Raw genomic sequence first — 22,311 nt, 5'->3', positions numbered from 1 at the left:
ATTTACATTTAAGGTTAGTAATGGTACATGTGGATTTGATCCTGTCATTATGCTGTCAGATGGTTATTTTGCAGACTTGTGTATGTGGTTGGTTTTTAGCATCACTGGTCTGTGTACTTCAGTGCGGTTTTGTAGTGGCTGGTGGTGGTCTTTTCTTTCCCTATTTAGTGCTTCCTTCAGGAGCTCTCATAAGGTATATCTGGTGATACTGAATTCCCTCAGCATTTGCTTGTATGAAAAGGATCTTATTTCTCCTTCACTTATGATGCTTAATTTTGCTGGACATGAAATTCCGGACTGAAAATTCTTTTCGTCAATAGCAGTTGGTGTAGGTTGGGGTGTGTGCTGCACTCCCGTGTGCTGTCAGGGCAAGTACAGCAAAATCAGGTCTCAGAGGAGAACTCTCTCAAAAGTGAACACCCAGCACAGCACAGCTGCTCTACACAAACGTGGCCAGACTTCTTTTTTAAGCAAGTCCCCTTTTTTAAAGAAGGGAACTCTCAGACCTGATCTCTGCTGGGCAATCTTGCACATGAGATGTGGCTGGTCTGACCTCAGCATTCCTAAAGTGCCGGGATAAAGTGTCTCATGAGGGCAAGTGGACCCTAGAGAGCAAGCTGTCCCTGCCCTCTGGGCTCCATATCACCTGACTTGCTGCTCCACCACTTTGCTTCTCTCCTGGGTGCTCCATCCCAGAGACATGTGAGTCAGCAATCACTTAGTGTGATCAGCCCAGGATGGAGGGTCTGTGCTGTGGGCCCAAGCCAGGGTTCCGTCTGGTGACGAGCAGTGGAGGGTGTGTTGTGCACGTGGGAGACGGACTGGCTTGTTCGTTGCGTCAACTGCAGCTTATTGGAGGTATTGTTATGGCACTTAGGGTCTTTACTCCCTTGATATTCTGAGGGTAGCTAGGGCAGTTCCACTGCAGAAGCCATGGCAGAAAGGATTTCAGTGGCTCCTGGAAGCTCTGTCCAGGGAACTGGCAGTTGCTGCTGGCTTGATAGCTCCGGTGTGGGCTGGCTGGAGACCCAGGCCAGGAGGACCTGCCCATCAAGCAGACAGTCCGGCCACTTTTCTGTAAGGTTGCTGTGGTATGCTGGGGGTCCTCTCCCATCCTTAATTGCCTCGTATTTTCCAGGGAAGATGATAGCCTGCCCCTTCCTCTGGGAGCTCTATACCACTGAGGTGCGAACCTGTTGCCAATCTGAACACACCTATAAGACGTGGCTGGAGGCAAGTGGAGAGAAGCTTTACCTAGTCAGGAGGAAGAACAACAGGGACTTGCTCTAAAAACATGTCTGGCCACGTTTTTGTAAAAGCAGCTGTGCTGTGCTGGGGGTTCTCTTCAGCCCCTGGTTGCCTCAGACACTCTGAAGCCCTAAGGCTGAAATGGCTGAGTCGCCCAAATAGTAAACAGTCTGCTCCTCCCCCTGGAAGCTCTGACTCAGGGAGGCCTGAGACCTCTGTCGGCCAGAGAACAGCAGTCAAGGTAGCCGGAGACCCTGGTTGAAAGACTTCACCCGCTGACCAGAAATGTGGTTGGTGACTGACGTAAACAAGAGGCTGGCCACATCTTCATAGCATGGCTGTGCTGTGCTGTGGTACCTCTTCCATCCCTTGTCAGGTTGGGCTCTCCAAAGCCTGCAGGCCAGAACGGCTAGTTATCCAAACAGCAACGGAGGTGGCCTGCCCTTCTCTCTGGGAGCTCTGTCTCACGAACATTTCAAATTTCCATTGGTCAAGGAATGCTGGTGGAGGTAGCTGGAGGCCCCAGCTGGGAGGTCCTGTCCAGTGAGGTGGAACAGGCTCAGGGGCCTGCTTACAGAAGCAGTCTGGCCATGATGTGGTAAAGCAGCTGCGCTGTGCTGCGGGATCTCTTCTGCCCCTGGTCGGGGCAGGCTGGAATGACTAAGATGCCTGAACAGGAAAGATAGTGGCCTGCCCTGTCTTTTCTCTCAGAGTTTATCTTGTTTGATGGAGCTTAATTTTTAGCCTGTTGATTTTACTGTCTACATTAGACTTGTTCAGAAAGAACCTGTTATCTTTTAGGTTAGATATATGAGAATTCACTGTTTTCTGTAAATAAACCTGTTCATGTCTTGTTCTCTGGAAAGAAGTCTCTTTCAGCTATCTGACTTTGGTCACAATCATGTAGAGCAGTAGCCAGTAGCCAGTCCACAATGATATAACTGAATTTCCATTTCCAGTGTTTCCTTGGTGTGTCTTACATTGTCCAGAACTGAGCATTTTATTCTCAGTTGTCAAAATGCTAAGCTGTCCACTGTACTGAAATACTGTGCTTCCTCATTCAATTTTTTTTAAGGTGTGCACTTTCATCCAATTCTTCTCAAGTCAGAGTACAGGTAAGCCCTGGCTGCCTCCAGGCACTCTCAGGGAGACCAAAAGCCTTCATATACCCCGAGTTGGGGTACAAAAAAGGGAGCCATGAAAACTGTTCAAAATAAAACAAAAAGTATTAAAGTGAAGATTTTAAAAATTCTGCATTACGTAATTTACATAAAAGCAATGCTATCATCTCCCCCCTGTGTGAACTTGGGAGAGGACTGGGCCATTCTCCTTAGAGAGAAGTGGAGTGGCTTTTAGGAGAGCAAGGGGCTTCCTGAAACAATGCATCTCACAATATTTGGAATGACTATTGAAAAGAACAACAATGTAAAATCAGAGTCCTCAGCCACATTGTGGAACTTTGTGGGATGCTCGCTCCAACCAACTGCTGTCACCTTCAGCATTCCAGTTTTTAAATCCTGAGTCAAGCCAATAAAAAAACAAAACAAAAAATTGAAACAATAAAACAAATAAAGGCATGCCAATCTCATCTTGTTTTCTCCGAAGTTTGGTTTTGTCAAGAAAGGGTGTAAGGCAACTAAGTCACAGTCCACCTAGAAGCTTTTGCGGTGGACAATGGAGGGGCCTGACTCATCATACTCCTGCTTGCTGATCCACATCTGCCGGAAGGTGGACAGCGAGGCCAGGATGGAGCCACCGACCCACATGGAGTACTTGCGCTCCGGCGGAGCAATGATCTTGATCTTTATTGTGCTGGGCGCCAGGGCGGTGATCTCCTTCTGCATCCTGTCGGCCATGCCAGGGTACATGGTGGTGCCGCCAGACAGCACCGTGTTGCTGTACAGGTCTTTGCGGATGTCCACGTCAGACTTCATGATGGAGTTGAAGGTAGTTTTGTGGATGCCACAGGATTCCATGCCCAGGAAGGAAGGCTGGAAGAGCGCCTCGGGGCAGCGGAACCGCTCGTTGCCGATGGTGATGACCTGGCCATCAGGAAGCTCGTAGCTCCTCTAGGGAGGAGCTGGAGGCCGCTGTGGCCATCTCCTGCTCAAAGTCCAGGGCGACATAGCACAGCTTCTCCTTGATGTCACGCACGATTTCCCGCTCAGCCGTGGTGGTGAAGCTGTAGCCACGCTCGGTGAGGATCTTCATGAGGTGGTCAGTCAGGTTCTGGCCGGCCAGGTCTACGTGCAGGGTGGCATGGGGGAGGGCATTCCCCTCATAGATGGGAACACTGTGGGTGGCTCCGTCACCGGAGTCCATCACGATGCCAGTGGTACGGCCAGAGGTGTACAGGGACAGCGCGGCCTGGATGGCCACGTACATGGCTAGGGTGTTGAAGGTCTCAAACATGATCTGGGTCATCTTCTCGCGGTTGGCCTTGGGGTTGAGGGGGGCCTCGGTCAGCAGGATGGGGTGCTCCTTGGGAGCCACACGCAGCTCGTTGTAGAAGGTGTGGCGCCAGATCTTCTCCATGTCGCCCCAGTTGGTGATGATGCCGCGCTCCATGGGGTACTTCAGGGTCAGGATGCCTCTCTTGCTCTGGGCTTCGTTGCCCACATAGGACTCCTTCTGACCCATGCCCCCCATTATGCCCTGGTGCCTGGGGCACCCCACGATGGAAGGGAAGACAGCCCGGGGGCATCGTCGCCCGCAAATCCAGCCTTGCACATGCCGGAACCGTTGTCAATGACGAGCACGGCGGTATCATCATCCACGGTGAGCTCATTCAACTGCATAGCCTTTAAAAGATCATTATTCTCTTTTTTTGTGCTTTCAATTTCCTCCAAATATTTCTCTTCTCTTAGCTGGCTCTGATGTTTCATCGTGTCTAGCTCCAGTCTTAGCATGGCAATTTCTTCCTGCAACGTACTATTTTCATGCAAGAGATCTTTTTCTTTCTTAGGACAAGGAGAAAGCTAAATAAACAAAGGGAACTTTTAATTAGCACTCAATAGAATGACATATCATGATTTCTTCTGAAATTAAAAAATAACATGTGCATTTGTATAATGAAAGAATCCCCATAGTGGATATTTAACTGGAAAAAAAATTGGACAAAATTTCAAACCTAATAGAGTGTAAATTCCCAAAAGTTTAAGTATTTATTTAAAGACTATGAAAAATAAATCACTAGAGGATTTTAAAGAATCTCAGAATTTGAAAAGCCTTTCTCTGAGTTACAAAAAAACCCCAGAGGTTAAAGTTCTTTAACTTCCTTTTACTGAAGAATGTTTTACCGATATTCTACATTTCTAATATTTTTATACTCAGTTATAAGAGTTACATTTACTCGTAACAGTTAAATCTAAGCATTATACCCTTCCACAATGTACACATCTGCATCTAAGCACTGTACCCTTCTACCCTGTACACGTCTGCATCTAAGCATTGCACTTCTACATACAACACTGAACTCATTTAAGATCACGATTCTTAAAAGGAGAGGTCAAAAAATATATTCAAGATGCAGGATTTTCCCCAGGTTTCCTGATGCTACTTCTAGTGATCCTCCACAAAATCACTTCTGTGGTGTAAATACATAAATACAAAAGAAGCCTTTTATTTCAAAATATGAATGGTAAACAAGATAGAACTTAGAGAGATTTTCTTAGAAATCACAACATTATTTGCCATTGCAATTTCTTTTCTTTCCTCTTTACAATGTTTGAAACAGTAGTAAGTGTGAAATAGGGGAAATACACTGAACTATTTCTCTAGGAATAAACTACTTATCAATAAATTATCACTAAATGTGTAACATGGCACATCATTGTTTTCAAAGCTCTTTGCATTGAAATGAGAAACTTCTTGGAGCAAACTGTTCCTCACTGCAAAAGTAAGGATCATGATATCCACAATGGGGCCTCTGACCCAGCTATACATTTCCGACTTTCCTATCAGTGAAAATAATCAATTCACTTCTCTATTAGTATTTTTAAAAAAATAAACTAATGTCCAAAAACTGGAAAATGTGTTTTTACTAGTGAAACTTATTTTTGATATTGGAAAGATCATCAATTCTTATGAAAAATATCAAATGCTTCTCCTTTGGATTGAGGCCATTGTGAAGGTCACCACTCGGCTGCTGCAGGCAAATGGAGTTGAATTCAGAACATGGATTTATCCTCTATGTACATATGTAGATATATGACAAAGGATATACAGAATATATACACACATATATGTGACTTAAAAATCCTTTATATTTCCAAAATACATCATTTTAAAAATATATGTACATATAAAAACATTTGAAAATAAAGAAAATACCTCAGAATTCATTTTATTTTCAGCCACTTCTATCTGCTTTTGTTTATTAGTCAGAATCTCATCTTGTGATATTCCAGTGCTCTGTTCTTCAGAAATTTGCTTCTGAGTATGATTTTGTTCATCACTAGAACAAATTTTAATTTTCATGAAATACTGGAGGTGTCCCTAAAATGATCTACAGGGCACGATGGTGCCATCAGATGTCATTCACATAATGTGTATCTGCACATGAAGCCTAGACAAGGCAAAGGGGTCTCACATCTGTTAACCCAGCTGCCTCAACCATGTTGGCACCAGGGACTGGTTTTGTGGAAGATAATGTTTCCAGGAACCCGAGGTGGGGGGATGGTACCAGGATGATTCAAGCACATTACATTCATTGTGCACTTTATTTCTACTATTGTTCATACATAATGAAATAATTATATAACTCACCAAAATGCAGAATGAGTGGGAGCCTCTGCTTGTTTTCCTGCAACTAGATGGTCCCATCTGGGGGTGACAGGAGACGGTGACAGATCATAAGGCATTAGATTCTCATAAGGAGTGAACAACCTAAATCCCCTGCATGAGCAGCTTACAACAGGGTTCGAGTCACACCCCTATGACAATCTAATGCCACCGCTGATCCGACAGGAGTAGGATCTCGGGTGGTAACGCGAGATTTGATAAATGAATTCAGTAAAGTCTCAGAAGTTACAAAATAAATGAATACCAATCAGTAGCACCACTATACACCAACTACGACCAAGCTGAGAGTCCTTATCAAGAATCCAATCCCTTTTACAAAGGCTGCAAAAAGTGTGAAATACCTAGGAATATACTTAATGAAAAAGGTGAGTGATCTCTGTAAAGATAACTGGAAAACACCACTCAAGAAAATAATAGATGACACAAAAAAAAGAAAATCCATCCTATGTTCATGGACTGAAAGAACTGATATCGTGAAAATGACCATAGTGCCCAAAGCCGTCTACACATTCCATACAATTCCTACCAAAGTACCAACGTCATTCTTCAGAGTTATTTTAAAATGCTGACATTTATAAAGGACCACAAAAGAGCCTGAATAGCAACAGACATACGAAGCAAAAGGAACAAATATGTTGGCATCATACGACCTGAATTCAAATTATACTCTAAGGCCACAGTAACAAAAACAGCATGGCACTGGTATAAAAGTAGATACATAGATCGATGGAACAGAACAGACAACTCAGAAATAAAGACACTACAACCAAATGATCTCTGAGCAAGGACACAAAAACACACACTGGAGAAAGTACACGTTATTCAATAAATGGAGCTGGGGAAAAAAGCCACATGTTGAAGAATGAAACTGGATCTCTAACTCTCACCATGTACAAGAATAAATTCAAGATGGATTAAAGGCCTAAACCTAAGACCTGAAAACATTGGCCTAGGCAAAGAATTTATGATGAAGACCCAAAAAGCAAAAGCAACAAAAATGAAACTAAATAAATAAGACCGAATTAAACTAAAAGCTTCAGCACAGCAAAAGAAATAATCATCAGAGTAAACCAACAACCTACACAATGGGAAAAAATATTTGAAAATTATGAATCTAACAAAGGACTAATATCTATAACCTTCAAGAAACTCAAATCAACAGGAAAAATACAAAGAATTCCATTAAAAAGTGGCCAAATTACATGAATAGATATTTCTCAAAAGAAGATGTACAAATGGTGAACAAGCATATAAAAACATGCCAAATATCTCTAATCATCAGGGAAATGTACAATACAGTAACAGTGAGATATCACCTCATTGCAGCCACAATGGCCACTTTTAGAAATCATAAAACAACAGATGTTGGTGTGGATGTGGTAAAAAGAGAACAGTTATACACTGCTGGTGGGAATACAAATTCGTACAAATCTATGGAAAACAGTATGGGGAGTTCTCAAAGAACTAAAAGTAGATCCTACCATTTTATCCAGCATTCTCATTTCTGGATATCTACACAAAAGAAATCGTACTTTCAAAAAAACACCCGCATACATATTTTTACTGCAGCACAATTCACAATATGCAAAGATACGGAATCAACCAGTGTCCGTCAACTGATGAGTGGAATAAAGAAAATGGATATATATATATATATATCTCACATCACATATATATATCATATAGATGTCTCTGGGTATATACACACCATATACGTACGTACATACCCGAGACTGGATAATTCATACACATACATACCTGAGACTGGGTCATTCATAAAGGAAAGAGGCTTAATTGATTCACAGTTAGGCATGGCTGGGGAGGCCTCAGGAAACTTAACCATAGCAGAAGATGAAAGGGAAGCAGGCACCTTCTTCATAAGGCCGCAGGAGAGAGGGAAGTGAAGGGGAAAGAGCCCCTTAAGAAACCATCAGCTTTTCTGAGAACTCACTCACTATCACAAGAACAGCATAGAAGCAACTGACCCCATGATCCAATCACCTCCCACCTGCTCTTTTCTTTCAACACCTGGGAATTACAATTTGACATGAGATTTGCATGAAAACACAAAGCCAAACTACTGGGAGGATATCTTTACTTTTAAAATATCTAAATGTCATTATTTATAGTTCAAAAATGGCAATTTTTATTAGTTATGATTTTATTTGAAAATAAAATGATCTAGTAAATTTTCTTCACTTTTAACCTATTCAGTCAAAATATGTAAAAAGCTGGATTTGCCAGCAGAAAATTGTAACTACTTTTTAATGAGATAAAAATGTATAACAATATCATGATTACTGTACAGAGAAGAAAGTGAACAAGAAAAGGAATTTAAAAACAGAGAATATCACTACCGTATACATACATGAACTGACAAAGAAACTAAAATCTCCTACTGGAGATTATGTTAGGACTTGAGCAAAAGCTTCTAAAAATACCAAAAACAAAAACAAAACAATTATTTTCAAGAAATAAAATATACACAGAACTCTTCTGGTTAAGATGATGTATATTAAAAAAATCATCCTGAGAGCTATTATTAACCAATCCATCATAACCAAAACTGTAAGTCTATAATTCTGGAATATTAAAAAGTTTCATTTTGAACATAGTTAATTGAAGGCAACTTTTGAACAGAAAATTTCTGGTTAAAGTTGACTCAACTTAGGAAAGAATTGACCTGTAGCCATGGTAACAACAAGCCACCCAGAGCCAGTTCAAAATCTAGTCAATCCATCAATGACCACTGCCCTTGCTCACCAACCCATATCGATGTGAGCAGCTTGCTTCTGAAAGACAGCCCAGAAGCAAGGGCTGTGCCATCAAAATAGACAGTGCCTGACCAGTATACGTCTTACTAGAGGAAGCAAAAAATTCCAACTCTGACTTTTTATTTCAAATACCGAAGGTCCATAATCCCTTGGAAAGAATTTGTGGTCCATTAAATTTACCACTCGAATAGTTTTTAATATAAAATACTAGTGGTCGGGCGTGGTGGCTCACACCTGTAATCCCAGCACCTTGGGAGGCCGAGGCGGGTGGATTGCCTGAGGTCAGGAGTTTGAGACCAGCCTGACAAACAGGGTGAAACTCCGTCTCCACTAAAAATATGAAAATTAGTCGGGCGTGGTTGCGTACACCTGTAATCCCAGCTCCTCAGTTGGCTGAGGCAGGAGAATTGCTTGAACCCAGGAGGTGGAGGTTGCAGTGAGCCGAGGTCACGCCACTGCACTGCAGCCTGGGTGACAGAGCAAGACTCTGTCTCTAAATAAATAAAATACCAGTAAAGTCTGCAATTCCTCTGACTCATTTTACCATAATTGCAATTATCATGATTACCAGTAAAAGAATAGTGAATAACCACAATATTTGGCTTTTCTCCCTAAGTGAAAAAATATTAATATAAACAATGTAGCGTATTATAAAGTGCCAAAAGAATTTTAAAAATGCATATAATCACCTGGCAAAATTGTTAAAATGAACCTTTGTCAAACACTTTTTAAGTGAGACTCAATCAAACAACATATCCTGGATAAACGTCACTCGTTCATCCAATAACTATTTACTAGGCAGCTACGTCTCATATGCTAGGCCTTTTTCTAGGAAGTGAGGATATGGTAATGAACAATAAAACCCCTATTCATGAGTGTGAGATAAACACACAATAACAACAGACAGGTAAGGCAAAATACACAGTACGTTAGAGGAGAAAAACTAAAGCAGGAAAATGAAATGTTTATGTGTTTGACGGGGGAAGGTGGTGGGAAAGTTGGGATGGCCAGAAAAGCCCCTGCTGAGAAAGAGGGTTTTTCTTTAATACAAAGAATATTGTATTTGTATATCAAAGACTCTAAAAAGTGACGATGTTAACAGAGTTGATGTCAAGACACAAACAGGTTTGAAGTTAGAGATGATAAACCACTGTTTCATTGGACCTTCCCTTGATTATGTTACACAGCATCCCTGGTAGGCTCCCAGTTGAATCTTAAGCATGATGTGTCCTGGTGATACAACTGTAATTCCTTTCTGCTAGTCCTCGTTCTCTTTGTTTCCTTTTCCTTCATTTTCTCTGGACTAGGAATTGTGCTGGTACACAGTTCTTCTTCAAAAAGTGGTTATTCCTTAATGTGTTTCTTTTTACCCTTTTTCTTCTTAGAAAGGGGATTTTAAGTAAAGAACTGAAGAAACGGAAAGCTAGATGAATATCCAGACACAGGGAACTTCTAAAGGCAGACAGAGGTGTGCCTGGAGTCTTTAAGCACTAGGGATAGGTAAGGAATAGCAAGAAGTTCAGTGTGGCTGAAGCAGAGCAAAAGAAGTAAGGAACAGAAGTTTAAGCAGGAGAGGTAACATGCCAGATGGTTTACTGCCTTTTAGTTATTAGGAGGAACTCTGCCACATACTCGAAGAGTGAAATGGGAGGCAATCGGAAGGGCTGGGGCAGAGGAATGACACAATTTGACTTATGTTTTAAATCCATCCACTGAGTTAAGAATTGATGAAAGGGGAAGTTTTTAAAAACCAGGACTATCAATTCCCAGTCTATGCCACTCATCTAGACTGCAGATGACGGTGGCTCAGATGTACAAGGTATGACTGGCTTCGGGATATATTCTTCAGGTAGGCCTGACATTTACCGAGAGATTAGATGTGAGGTGTCAGAGAGACAGAAAGATGAGTCAAGAATGACACCAAGGTTTTTGGCAGAGCAACTGGAAGAGTTGCCCTTAACCAGAGGAGGAAAGAGTACATGAGCTGTAGATTTCAGGAAGGCATCAGGAGCCCAATTTTGCATCTGACAAGTGTGTGATACCCAATAGGTAATCAAATAGAGATGTCAAGTAGGCAGGCTGACATAGAGATCTGGAATTAAGGAGAGACCTGAGCTGGAGACATACATTTGGAAATCACTAGCATGTACACAGTAGAAAACGTCACGAGGGGCAAGGTACGGTGGCTCACGCCTATAATCCCAACACAGACAGACAGATCACCTGAGGTCAGGAGTTTAAGACCAGCCTGGTCAACATGGGGAAACCATGTCTCTACTAAAAATACAAAAATTAGCCAGGCATGGTGGCGTGCACTTGTAATCCCAGCTACTCAGGAGGCTGAGGCAGGAGAAGCGCTGGAACCCAGGAGGCAAAGGTTGCAATGAGCCAAGATCATGCCACTGAACTCCAGCCTGGGTGACAGAGCGAAACTCCGTCTTAAAAAAATAAAAAAGTTATGAGAAAGAAGACTGAGGACTGAGCTCTGGGAAACAACAACGTTCAAAAGGAGAAAGATGAGGAAGAGCAAGCAAAACAGACCACGATGAACGGACTAGAAAGGCAGGAGGAAAAGCCTGAGGGGGTGAGGTCCTGAAAGCCTAGTGAAGATGCCGTTAGGGAGGAGATGTCCTTCACTGGCTCAAATATTGCTGACAGATTAAATGAGGTGTAAGAAAAAATGCCTAGATTTAATTACAGAAGAAAGTAGTGAAAACCTTAAGAAAAACAACTTTGGAGGAGTGCTGACACCAAAGACTTCCTGGCATTGAGATCAAGAGTGAATGGAAAGAAAACCTGAGTTTGTGAGTGTAGACAGTTCTTTTAAGGACATCATACTTAACATAGTCATGACTGAGAATGATGTAATTTTCTTCCACAGTCATGGAAAAGTGATAGACAAGAAATAGCAGTTTTCAAATTGTATATAGCAGGTGGAGTTTTCAAATTTTATATAACAATTATGTATTTTAAAGGTTATAAAAATTATATACATATGGCATTAAAAAATTCCAGACTGAGATATTAAAGGTCCTTTGAACATTTCTAGATTACATAAGCTGATTATCTTTTTGTTCATGCTGATACATAAAGACCAAGAAATACTAAAAGTTTCAAGGAGAGTATTTCTTGCTTGATAAAAATCAGCCAATTCTAGGAGAGTTGATACTCATCAAATATACAAAGTCATTGATCACAGTAAAATACTGAGTTCTACTAACAGGAATAAAGTGGGAGAAATGCAGAAAATAATCTTATTTTATAAATGAAGTTTTAAAAATTTTATGAAGCCACTGTTGAAAAATATGGTGAGGTGAATACTGAAATATATCCTTTTCTCAAAGGAAAGATAATGTCACACGCAGGGGACTTTTACAAATAAGAGTCACTGCATTAGCAGCACCTTCCTTTTAGCACAAGGGTCAGAAAATAAGCACCTGTGGGCCAAATCCAGCCCACTGCCTGTTTTTGTAAGTCAAGTATCTTGGAACGCAGCCAGGCTTACTGACTCTACAGTCCATGGAGTCAATTAGCTGGGTGTGACGTTGCACACCCGTGGCCCCAGCTAGTAGAGAGGCTGAGAGGGGAGGATCACTAGAGCCCAGAAAGTCAAGGCGGCAGAGAGCCGTGATCACACAACTGCACTCCAGCCTGGGCAACAGAGCAAGACCCTGTCTCAAGAAAATAAAAATGCAGGCCGGGCACGGTGGCTCAAGCCTGTAATCCCAGCACTTTGGGAGGCCGAGACAGGTGGATCATGAGGTCAGGAGATCGAGACCATCCTGGCTAACACAGTGAAACCCCGTCTCTACTAAAAATACAAAAACTAGCCGGGCGAGGTGGCGGGCGCCTGTAGTCCCAGCTACTCCGGAGGCTGAGGCAGGAGAATGGCGTAAACCCGGGAGGCGGAGCTTGCAGTGAGCTGAGATCCGGCCACTGCACTCCAGTCCGGGCCACAGAGTGAGACTCCGCCTCAAAAAAAAAAAAAAAAAAAAAAGAAAAGAAAAGAAAAATGCATAGTCCACAAAGCCCACAATATTTACTAACTGACTCTTTGCAGAAAAAGCTGGACGACTCCTGGTTCAGTAGATAAAAGATCCTTTGATGTATTTTAATAAAATTTTTACCCAATACACTGAAATGTTTATATTAAATCTAGATCCCCATGTACAATCCCTCAGCAATATTCAGATTGAGGGTCCAATATTTCAGCACTCAGGCCACTGACAACAAAAATTTAGTCACTAGCAATCTTGTGGCTAACAAGGTACAGTGTCAATGTAGCATGTAGCTTCCATTTGCAACACAGCAGATATTACAAGAATTCTAACAAGAATTCTTAAGATGCGCCAAACTAAATGCTTTAAATACATTTTAATTGTGAAATAATCAGTACGCTCTAGATCTAACCTCAGTTTTTAACAAATGGTTGCGTACTACCTTATTTTGGGGGTATGGAAATTGAGCTATTTCCTATTGATAAGGAATTAGACTAGCTCCAACTTTTTGATATAATAATGCTATAATAAATATATAGATAAGTATGTATATAACATATCTATACAAACATCCTTTGCATGTATTATATATCCTTACTATGTTATATATGTGTGTTTGAATATGCCACTAAATTAATGCTCAAAATGTATTTACTAACAGTGTATGAAATGTCTTTTTCAATGAAACCATTTCCTTTGCAGCAACACGGATGGAGCTGGAGGCCATTATCCTAAGCAAACTAATGCAGGAACACAAAATCAAATGCCACATATTCTTACTCATTAGTGGGAACTAAACAATGAGAACTCATGGACACAAAGAGGAGAGTAACAGACACTGGGGCCTACTTGAGGGTGGAGCATGGCAGGAGGGAGAGGAGCAAAAAACTACCTTTTGGGTATTTTGCTTCTTATGTAGCTGAAACCTCCATGATACAGTTTACCTATATAACAAACCTGCACATGTACCCAAGAAGCTAAAATAAAAGTTCACTAAAAAGAAAAGAAAATGCCTTTTCCCTCACATTTGCCAATACTGGCTATTTTTCAAATAAATTAATGACCAGAAAAAATGGTAACTCATTGTTTGCTGATTTTCATTTTTCTGATTACCAGGCAAGGCTGAATATCATAGTAAAAATATAAAATGTGTTCATCATGAATATTAGCCCAAATTAGGATTAGTTTGACAGCACATGGTTGTCTCCTGTTAAATGTTGCCATAGGCTTACCTGTGACACTCTTCATTCTCAGTGTCAGGAAATTGCTGACTTCCAGGTGTTCTGCTCTTCCTTTGTGGAATTAATCCATCATCACCATTGCCAGCAGCGGCACCATCAGTCAGGTTTTCTGATAATCCCACATGATTACTTCCGTGCTTCTTCACTTCTTCAACCTTGAGTGGAAGTTTGATATTAAGGATGGTTATCGCTTTATGGAATAGAAAGGATCTTTTCAATTGATTTTATCACTTGAACAAACTGTTCATTATTAAATCATTATTTTAGTCATTAAAAATATTTCACATTTAAATTTAATCATATATACAGAACTATTAGCATATAATTTTATGATGTAATTATCATTAGTATCTCACTAAAATTTTTGAAACATTTGTTTGATTTGTTTGACTGAATAAAACACAATTTTCCAAAATGCAAAAAGGGCCCTCCTTCATTTTATGCTTTTATTCCCAACCACTCTTCAGAATCTTATATATGTATTTACCCCATTTGACTCGTGGGAACACACACATAAAAAGACAAAGACGTAAATTGTGGTCTCCTGTCTTTACCACCTAGATTTGACATTCAACAGTCAGATTTAGAGGATGAGACACTGTGGGGCTTCAGGAGTAGAAAGGAAGAGTGCCCTTTTCTGCACTAAGATACTCTTCTCCCACTGCCTTTGATTATTCCTTTTTCATTTGGTTCCTGGGATATCGAAAACATGATGATGCTCCCTGAAACACGGGAACCAAAGTTTGCCACAACACAAGGAGCAGAGTGAAACTGCTGAGGTACAAGCGTGGAATTCCAGAAAATGAGATGCTCCCCAGATTTCACATTCAATAGCCATACAATTTTCCAGCTGGAAAATACACAGAATAAGAAAATGTCTTCTTTAGCCACATTATCTATTGATAATCAGACTAAAACCAAGAAAGATAAAACAACTGATCCAAAGCTCCTAAAGTGGCATTACTCAGCATTTTAAGGCACCATTCAGGATTATTCCATAATAATGAAAGAACATCTCTAGGGTTTGCATCTCTTTAAAACTCAGTATACAGAATTCTTTCTGAGTTAAATATTAAAATTTTCACTGATGATTTATGCTACTTACACGATAGGATCATGTATGCCTAAACTTACTACACTTTGTTAAGCAATGTAACATAAAAATCTAATTCAACAGAAACATTTGAATATAAAGGTATACCTCTCTATCACAATCCTTATTTATTTCTGGTTCTTCAGACATTTTCTGCAAATGCAAAAACAGAAGGTTAATGTGCTTGCTGTATTTCCGTGATGTCTCCTCTTTTGGAATTCATGTTTTTGAAATAATTTTATTCTTCAGTAATCAAGTATGGACAATGAAAAATAAGAAAATAATTAAAATTAAAATTTAACTGTTAAAATAATTAAATAATTAAAATTAACAATTAAATTTTTAATCTACATGTAGCTACTGCCACATCATTGACTTCTAACATGTGAAAAATTATTCACCTTAGACAAAGGGAGAAGAAAAACATGAACCAGCAAACTTAACTTTTCACCATTTGTTTGGACTAAACTTAACTTGTTATGTGTTAAATCTACCAAAAATGAATTAGCAGATGATTTGTAGTGTTCCAAAGGCTTCCTCACTTGAAAAGGGTTTACCTCACGAAACCCTAACTAGTGAGCCCCTACAGTGCACTGAAGTCCTTTTTTAAGATTCCTAACTGAACTGTAGGCACGCTTTAAATTATTAGGAGCTGAAATAAACACCAAACAGAAAGAAATGCAAATTCTTAAATTTTAATTGAAATTATATGCTGTAATATGAGAGTGTTATGTATCTAGATTATCTGCTTAAGTCCAGTTCTAATATATTCTAATGTGTACTAATGACAGTGGATAAAATTGTTTAATAATCTGTACTGATTTTCTGCAACTGAGGCAAGTTCGAATGTTACTGTGTTTGTGCCCCAACACCAAAGGTCCCATTCTGCAGGATATGATTCTTGGAATAGGCAGTTGGGTTGCTTTTATGAACCTGGCTCCCTCCCTGAACAGAAACGCTGAGGTCAATGAGAGACCACAAGGCAGAATATATCTTTTTTTTTTTTTTTTTTTTTTGAGGCGGAGTCTCGCTGTCTCCCAGGCTGGAGTCCAGTGACCGGATCTCAGCTCACTGCAAGCTCCGCCTCCCGGGTTTACGCCATTCTCCTGCCTCAGCCTCCCGAGTAGCTGGGACTACAGGTGCCGCCACCACGCCCGGCTAGTTTTTTTTTTGTATTTTTAGTAGAGACGGGGTTTCACCGTGTTAGCCAGGATGGTCTCGATCTCCTGACCTCATGATCCGCCCATCTCGGCCTCCCAAAGTGCTGGGATTACAGGCTTGAGCCACCGCGCCCGGCCAGAATATATCTTTAACCTTGGTATCAGTGACTGACAATAGAAAACTGCAGATTTTCAATCACTGGCCATGATTGCTCCTTAACCATGAATCCAGATCAGGGACCATCAGGATTACAATGTTCATAATTCTACTGCTTAATAATATAATCCAATAATTGATGTTACTTTCTTTATCATGCTAGGGTGTTTTAAAAATAAAAGAACAAAGTTCTGGAATTTGTTTTTGCCTCTATTCCAAAAGGAAAGATTAGCTATAAGCTAATCAAAAAGGCAGATGAGAATATTTTAAATAAGAATACTGCAAAATTAGAGTATTTTAAATTTTACAGTGGTTATGTTTTTGAAGTTAAATATCAAATGTCAATTAGAATCCATTGATTCTTCTGTTAATGAGATTGCTGAATTTAAATAAATTTTCAGAATCTATTTTAAAATTCTTTAAAAAAAAATCTATTGATTCTCAAAACCTAGCCTGAAAGGTAATTTCATTTGGACTATCTAATATTATTAAAGCAAAGAAAACAACACTAAATCAAAAATTGAAATTTAAAAGTCTCCATGCCTCTGGCTGGCTATTTTCACTGCCTTTAAGCCTTTGTGACTCTTCCTCTGATGTCAGCTTTAAGTCTTGTTCTGTTGAGAAATCCATGTATTCAGTTAAAATGAACCACTTAGAACAGTTAAAAACTATTGTCTTTATAAAAATAGATTTAAGACAACATTTTATTTTATTTCATAAATTCAGGGTTTAGTCTTTCATGAAATAGTTACTTAGGAAATAATTCTCCAAAACTTCAACAAACCACCTGGGGAGACACCTGATGTGATTCACTCACAAATTCATCCACCCAACAGAAATGAACAAAACCACCAGAAACACAACTTTAAAATACAGTAGAAACATATAAGGTGACACAGTATGTTGTTCTCCACTTCCTAACAGTGAAGCAGTAAATGTAATGAAAAGAAAATTTAGTTTTCCTGCACTTAGCTACTCTGACTCTAAGGATACCAACAGGCAGGGCCCAGGAAAGGTCGTGGTGACCCTGTCTGAGAAGCCAGAGCCCACAGGTATGGGCTCCAGACATCCCAGAGCAAGGTTAAGAAAACAAATTCCTTTCCCATCTCCCCTTCCCCTCGGCATTTACTCATACCTATTTTTATAAACGCGTGTATTTTGCAAGTTCCTGTTTTCCTTCAAAGCAGCTGCAAGGTCACAGGCTATGCTGGGGTTGCAAAACTGTCACTATATGATAAATTACCTTTATTCTGCTTCTGGAAGCTTGCCTATATAAGCCAAGCCCTCCCTTTGTTCAGGGCTCAGCTTTTGGATGCAAATCTGCTGAGCTGATGTGCACCTAAATGAAATCCTCCTGTTTCACCCGCAGGGTCTCTCCTGCCTCCTGTGTTTTGCAGCAATAGTACCTTATAAATGATTTCCAAAATTACTACTGACTGACACCTTTATTAGTATACAATGTCTTCCTAACATCTAAAATGTTTCCCGCCAGGATTCTGACGAATTTATTTATTTTTTCTTTTTAGCTGGGGTCTTACTCTGTCACCAGGCTGGAGTGCAATGGTGCATTCTCAGCTCACTGCAACCTCCAACTCCCTGGTACAAGTGATTCTCCTGTCAAGCCAGGATTACAGGCACGCACCACCATACCCAGCTAATTTTTGTATTTGTAGTAGAGATGGGGTTTCACCATTGGCCAGGATGGTCCTGATCTTCTGACCTTGTGATCTACCCGCTCCAGCCTCCCAAAATGCTGGGATTACAGGCATGAGCCACCACACTCAGCCTTATTTTCATCTCTTAAAACAATGCTATGTGAAGTCTTCCTTGATTCTGCATGCCTTTCCCCAAATAAACAGGTACCTCCCTCCCTGAGGCTGCCTTAGTACTTCAGCGATTTTTCTACTGCATCTTTACCACCTGAACTGTGCATTATTCCTCCACGTGTCTGTCCCCTCTGCTCCAAGACTGCAGAGGATAGTCCTGCACATCGTCTTACTCACATTTCACTCAGAAATTTCTTACTGAGTCCTGCTACATACACGCTAGGCATTAGGGTTTAAAAAGAATGAAAATAAGGCATGTCAGGAATGGCTTTTCTAGAACGCATGCCTAAGCCGAGACTGAAATATTGAGGCTAGCCAGATTAAAAGGGCAGAGGCAGGAAAGGGTGACAGCATGCCATGCAGCAGCAAGAGCAGGAGCGAGGCCTGAAAGAGGGAAAGGATTTGCCTGCAATAGAAGGATGAGTGAGCAGGGCATTACCAGCAGCTCAGTCATGCCAGAGAAAGGGCACACAGGGAAAAGGGCTAAAGACGGAGAGTGGGGCAGAAGGCAGATTATGAAAGCCTCACATCCAGGTTAAATACTAGTGTATAACCTGCAAAGCTGGAAATCATCCGACATTTCTCTCTGTGCCCCAAACCTTTCTCATTCAATTATCACTAAATCATATTGACTTTACCTCTTTTCTGCCTCTGCTTTATATTCCCACTACCACTGTGAACATAAACATTCACAAAATGGTTTTTATTTAAAAGAAAATGCCAACTATTAATGCGTTTTTTACATGAAAAAAATTAAGCAAAACAAATGAAAAAAGCATAACACCAAAAAAAGGCCAACATATTAAAATGAGTAACTGAGATTCTGAACTTTATTTCACCATGGATGGGTGAAAACCTTGTAATACATTGATACTAGTCCAAGGATGTGTGACAAGAAAACTATAGCTCACTACTGCAAAGCTTCCTTTGTCTCCTGGTTTCTTTACCTGGTTCCCTTCCATCAATCCCAGCAAACTATAGGCCACAGGCTAAATCTAATCTCCCTATGGCTTTGTAAATAAAGTTTTATAGGAGCTCAGTCATGCCTGTTTGCTTACATAGAATCATCGTGGCTTTCACACTACAACAGCAAACAGCAGCAGAGTAAGTAGATATGACAGAGACCACCTAACCTCAAATATTACCCACCTGGTCCTTTACCGAAAAAGCTTGCTAACCCGTTTTACACCATGACCAGAAGGCCTTAGTACTCAAATTTAATCTTGCAATTCCCCTGCTCAAATGTCTCCAATGAGCCTCTGCAGCAAACACTGTGGGCTCCATAGCAATAGTCATGCCTATTCTTCCTTGCAGAAGAAACACAAGTCTATTGGGATATTTATTATCCCAATCCCCCTCCCTCCTCAGCCTCAGAAACAGAAACGTTTATTCTAAGCTAATCACATATTTGCCTTCCCAGTGCCTGGTTTGGGAATGAGCATGTGGTGTGACCCAGCCAATGAAATGTTACAGGAAGCCCCTTGCATGCTTCTAAGTTTTCTCCCTGTTTAAAAGACACATGTGAAGAAAAGCAGCTCTTGTGATGTTGTGCTGTGAGAACAAGATGTTTGGAGCTGCTGCGATTAGCCAACCATGAAAGGAGACATGAATAAAACACTGCCAATAGCACAGCTGAAAGAGAAACAAGTGGGATACCTAAGATATCACTGAACAACCAAAACAACTCTGGTTCCTACTGTTTTAGCCACTGCTCGTCAGTATTTGCAGTCCAAAGCATTCTATCTGGTAAATTTCCCATGGCCCACAGGATAAGACCTACTCATTTCTACAGTATTAAAAAGTCTACCATAAACTTGCCTTAGCTAAGTATTCACCTCATTCCCAACCTCTGGTATCTCACACTTTTGGTACTAGCAAAAGTGAACTGCTCAGAAACCCTGCAAAGTTCACTCAAGCATCTTGTCTTTTGCACTTGCTGCTCTTTCTGCCAAACAGACAATCTCGTTAGACGTTCCTTCTGGCAAACACACAAACTCGTCGCATGTTCCTTCTGCCAAACATTATTCTTCTGCTTCTTACCTAGAAAAATTCTTCTCACTCTGCATGTTTACCTTAAATCACACCTGCTTTTTTCCCAAAACTTTTATTCCTCATCACATATGTCTGGCACATAATCAATATAAAATAAATCATAATTACAAGCTTCCAGTGAGCATCTAGCACACAGTAAGCACTGAATAAAGTAGTAAAATAATAAAAATGACAATGATAACAAGCTCCTGTCTGTATTTTTAATTGTTTGTGTTCTGTACATTACAAAAATGGTCAGTATCTAAAAGATATTTGATAGTTATTTGTTAAGTGGACAAGTGAAAACATAAATAGAAATGTTTTCTTTGAAAATTCTGTTGAAAAAGCACAGAAATGGAGACAGCTCTATTACGAGCACCTTAAAGATCAAAGCTGCATCTGCTCCATCTTTGTCTCCTGCAATTTATAAAACCTACCTTACAGAAGCTCTTCGATAAACAGACAGCTAAAGGTGTCCTCATACAGTTTGGATTATGCAATGTATCAGGTGTCCACAACCCAGTAGCATACTAGCGTTTTTGTTATTGTGAAACATTTTTCTACTTTTATTAGAATCTGCTGAGCCTAGAGTTGGGCAATTTGTATATTTATTATGGCAATCTTTTGGCAAATGGTAGCAGAGCATCTTGTTCTAAAAAAATTACTGTTATCATGACAATTAACCAGCAGGTAGAACACATCTTGTTCCAACAAAGTAAATGTATCTCTTTCCAACTTCAAATGAGGAGGAATGAAGTCAGTAATAGTGAAACGTTGTTGGGACAAGCATATGTAACATGACTTGTGCTTCAGCATTCTTGTGATCAAAAATTCCTTACTTTCACTTTTTTATCTATGGTAGGACCACCCAGAGCAGGGGTCCACAACTCCCAGGCCACAGACTGGGACCAGTCCATGGACTATTATGAACCACACCACACAGGAGGAGGTGAGCAGCAGGCAATTCAGGCAAGCTTCACCTGTCTTTACAGCCACATCCCAAGGCTCATATTACCGCCGGAACTCTGCCTCCAGTCACACCAGTCAGAGAATTCGATACTCATTGGAGCAGGAACCCTGTTGTGAACCTGCCCGACTGAGGGATCTAGGTTGTGTGCTTCGTATGAGAATCTAATGCCTGATGATCTGTCACTGTCTCACTTTGCCCCCAGATGAGACCGTCTAGTTGCAGAAAAATAAGCTCAGAGCTTCCACGGATTCTACATGATGCTAAGATGTATAATTATCTCATTATATATCACAATGTAATAATAATATAAATAAAGTAGCACAATAAATGTAACATGATTGAATAATTCTGAAACCACTCCCACCTTCCCTCAGCCCATGGAAAGATTGTCTTCCACAAAACCAGTCCCTGGTGCCAAAAAGGTTGGGGACAACCGACCTAAAGTAATTCACTATCACAAGTCTTACCTGGATTGCTGTTTTCAGAAGAGATTTTTAGCATCCATTTTTCTTTGTAGTCAGAAAATAATTGGCAAATTCTATGTATAAAATGCAATAAACCAAATTACTATTTTAATACTGATATAAAAAATACTTACCGAATGTAAAATTCTTAGAGTATTTCTAATATCATAATATCAGAACTTAACAGTATTACTCCATTCACTTATGAGTACATTCTACAAACTTTCTTTTAAGCTTCTAATTAAAGAAGAAAACTGTAAGGTGAAATGCTCATAAATCAAGGGCATTGTGACCTGGTAAATTAGCTTACATTATCATGACATAATAGAAAGTGTCCCAGCTCTGCATAAGTCCTAGCTCCATAATGAACAGCTATTTGTTTTTAGACAAGTTGCTTCTCTTAGGCTCAATGCCTTCTTCAACAAAGTGAGGACTTTGCTGCCTTATTTCATATTGCACTAGGTTGTTCTAAAGATTTAACAAGATATTTTTTAAATGCTCAGAGAAATAGTAAAGCAATGGAACAATCTGTTCCTAAACTTTATG

The 22,311-nt window shown here is 40.2% G+C and overlaps 1 pseudogene across 1 annotated transcript; it reads right to left on the bottom strand.

Moving 5' to 3' along the window:
• Positions 1-2,900: 2,900 nt before the first annotated feature.
• LOC104679102 lies at positions 2,901-22,128 on the bottom strand (annotated as a pseudogene). The gene is made up of 8 exons (XR_004056127.1): positions 22,076-22,128; positions 21,769-21,839; positions 17,018-17,088; positions 15,266-15,310; positions 14,890-14,914; positions 14,056-14,212; positions 5,581-5,704; positions 2,901-4,226 (listed from the first exon to the last, which is right to left on the bottom strand). The product of XR_004056127.1 is annotated as an actin, cytoplasmic 1-like (transcript).
• Between the last annotated feature and the right edge of the window lie 183 nt (positions 22,129-22,311).

The sequence above is a fragment of the Rhinopithecus roxellana genome, unplaced genomic scaffold, assembly GCF_007565055.1.
Source record: "Rhinopithecus roxellana isolate Shanxi Qingling unplaced genomic scaffold, ASM756505v1 contig5923, whole genome shotgun sequence".
Lineage (NCBI taxonomy): Eukaryota > Metazoa > Chordata > Mammalia > Primates > Cercopithecidae > Rhinopithecus > Rhinopithecus roxellana.
The sequence above is the reverse complement of the archived record's forward strand: the minus strand, read 5'-3'. Positions and strand labels throughout refer to the sequence as shown.